Source organism: Bidens hawaiensis, unplaced genomic scaffold (genome assembly GCF_021521415.1).
Source record: "Bidens hawaiensis isolate Kalapana, Puna unplaced genomic scaffold, B.hawaiensis_p1.1 tig00012229_1, whole genome shotgun sequence".
In the NCBI taxonomy this organism is placed as follows: Eukaryota; Viridiplantae; Streptophyta; class Magnoliopsida; order Asterales; family Asteraceae; genus Bidens; species Bidens hawaiensis.
The window spans coordinates 62,179-65,465 of record NW_027491988.1 but is presented as its reverse complement, the minus strand read 5'-3'; positions in this window follow the sequence as shown (position 1 = coordinate 65,465).

Below are 3,287 nucleotides of genomic sequence, written 5' to 3'. Positions count from 1 at the left end.
TTTTCTTTTGAGAATGTAATGTAGCTAACTAAGTGATTCACTAGCCGTTAGAAAAAAGAGTAAAAATACTTACCCATCAATTGTTTATATTGTTACTTTTTGGGTGTGTGTTGGCCTCCAATAGTGGTTTAGATTGCATTTGTATATTACAAAGGGGGCATGCCTGAATATTAGGATAAGACCTCTTTATTCCGCGTGTACGTTTTAATGGTACATGAAAGAGAGGAAGATTTTGTATAACATGAATCTTAATATGGTCAGACATGCATGCATGCCATCTGCCACCATATCAATGAATGCAATTGTGTGCAGTAGTCCACTGTGTATGATCTATGTACCCTTTAATTTCGTTCTAACAAACTACCATATATACAGTCACTTGGAGCATTTTCATCCAACCCCTCATATCATGTGAAGGGTGTTTTTATAATTTAGAGAGTGATTTAAGGTGTTGTGAGTGAAGGGTTTTTATATTTTAAAAAAAGTAATGATTTTTCTGTATATTTGAAAAGTTACTGTTCATCCCATATAATTTTTTAATATATTTTGAAAGTGATTGTGAGTGAAGGAAAGAGAAAAGGTAATGATAAAAGGTATAAAAAGTATTATTTAATTGAAATGAAAAGAGATAATAAAATGAATTTTAGTGTAATTTTTTGTTTGGAGATAAAGAATGAGATGAGAATGCTCTTTAACTATTAAAAAAACAATGATAAAAGTGTTATATCGTTATTTGTGAGATGTGAAAGGAATAAAGCATGGGGTAAAGATGTTTTTATAATTTTGATGTAAAACAAAATGCACACGGGAGACAAGAAAAGAATAAAAAATAATGATGTTTGAGAATATATGTAGCTACTGTATTAAAATAATGAATGGTTATTATTAAATTTGGGGGCAGGAAGAAGCACGCTTCGGCTGAGGAAAAAACAGGATGGGTTGGGGCCGTGTGGGGTTCCGACTGAAAAGCCTGATCCACGCCGCTCGGACCATGTGTCCATCTCACGTCTCAGTCCCTACTTCCAAAGTTTTGACCGGTCTTCCTAGCCTATTCAACTTGTACAATTGTGAAATTCCGAACATTAAGATGGATACAATTTATAACTATTAAATGCATAAGGTGGGGTGATGGAATGGTAAAAAATAGACTTGGTGATCTATGTGACCCAGGTTTGATATCTATCATAACATTTAGATTCAGAGGCAACATGACAACATCTAGATTCAGAGACACCAGGGTGCTGATGAGTGACTAGGCGAGTATGTGGCTTTCACTAGTTGGATCCTTAAATTGAACAAGTTTTATCTCGCTGCACTGTTATGCCTTCGGGCAGTTGAAGAAACACTAATTGACCTCGGGGAGATTACGGATAATCTGGGGGTTAAATAGATGTTTCCCACGAGGGGTTAAGTCCGGCAAAGATGGTTCTTCTGATGACCTGCAAAACAGACACCGTGAGCTCGTCACTGAGAAGGGGGGGGGTACCTCCTTGTGACCACCCTCCGGCGTGAGAATCAGACTAGATTGCTCTTGAATATAAGTGTATATTAAGAGATTGCTAGAGAAGATAAGATAATGAGATATCAGATAATGTAAGATAATGTAATGTCTCCATACCATTCCAAGGTGTTGGAGTATTTATAGCCGAAGGTAGGTTTCCAAGAAGGTACAGCCGGCTGAATAGTATTCCTGTTCTGCCAACTGTGAGCTACGCACATGCCATGCTGGTAGTTGGTGGGTAGGCAGCGGCTGATAGTGACCAGGCCGGCTGTGTACTATTCTTTTCCACCAACTGCAGGCTATGCACGTGCTACGACAGGTTGGTGAGTAGGCAGCGGCTAATAGTGACAGGGGTTGGTGAGTAGGCAGCGGCTGATAGTGACCAGGCCGGCTGTGTACTATTCCTTTGTCACAGTGAGCTGTCGCTGCTTTGGTCAGACCTTTTGTCCATACCTCGTCAGGTACAGTACAAAAGGTCCTCCAGTAGCGTACGGACTGGCTCATTTGGGCGGGAGTATTCCCGGCTTTGGGCGGGAGTGTTCCCGGCTTGCTCACTCATTCTTCATGTGACATTACTGAATTATTTAAGAGTTAAGTGCCTTGTGCGTGTAGCCTTGCTGCGCGGGTAGCCTTCCCTGATGGCTAGTATCCGTTACTGCGGGAACAGGCGGAGTACGTCGACCATTGGGAGGCTTTTCCTGCGGGAACAGCTTGCGTACAGCGCGTAAGGACGTCACGTCTCTGAGCATGGTGGGTCCTGCGGATCCAGTTGGTTTCTGCGCAGACGTCTCTCTTCAAGGTGAGTCTTGCGAGTTTAGCCTTTGCGCAGACGTCCCTGTTGAAGGTGAGTCTTGCGGTTTCAACTGCGCAGACGTCCCTCTTTGAGATGAGTCTTGCGGGTCCAACTGGGCTCTGCTGGGACCTACCTCTTCAAGTCCCCCCAGTCCAATGTTCTTCTCATGAATTGTTAATAAGTGAGGTGAACTTTTGGACTTAAGCAAAGAGTTTTGAAAAGGGTTTAGTTTTAAGGTTTTCCACGGGGATTCTTCCCGCGGAAGTCCTAATGTCACATGCAGAAATTCCCGACTTTTCTGCTTGATCTTTGGGTATGATGCGGGTAGGTCTATAACCTCCTCGCAAGTCAGGAGCGTTGAGTTCCACTTGTGTAGATTCTCCATGAGGTTTTGGTAGTTTTGAACATAGTGATCAATTATGTTTAAACAACCAATTCCATCTTGGAGCTTCAAACAATCTAGTTCTCGACGTTCCCGCTATGCGGGGATGTTATTCCCGTTTCCGCAAGCATAGCCCAGAAGATCCTTCTTGGTTTCAATTCCCTGCGGAGTGCTAGGTATGTGAAGGGTTTCGCCTTGACACTGTACCCGCTCTCGTCTTATAGTTACTTTACTTCCAAGGTATTCCTGGCTTCAATTCCCTGCGGGTGCTAAGTATGTGAAGGGTTTTGCCTTAACACTGTACTCGCACCTGTCTTATAGTTACTTGGTTGCCAAGGTAAGGGGTATAGTCTCGCTTACTTTTGAATCTTTTTTGAATCTTTTTGAAATTTGAAGAGTTGGTGAAAGGATAAGAACAGTCCAGACTGTTGAAACGTCGTCCGACGGTTTCTTCTGACAGTTTCAGGACGTGCAGGAAGTTATGGCGACGTAACAGTATATGGTCATTCCAGACGCTTTTTCAGGCGCGTGGGCGCGAGTTTTCGGGCGCGTGGCCGCGAAGTTTACGGCACGCGTCCTGTCAACAGTTGTTGCCAGCTTGCATATTCCAC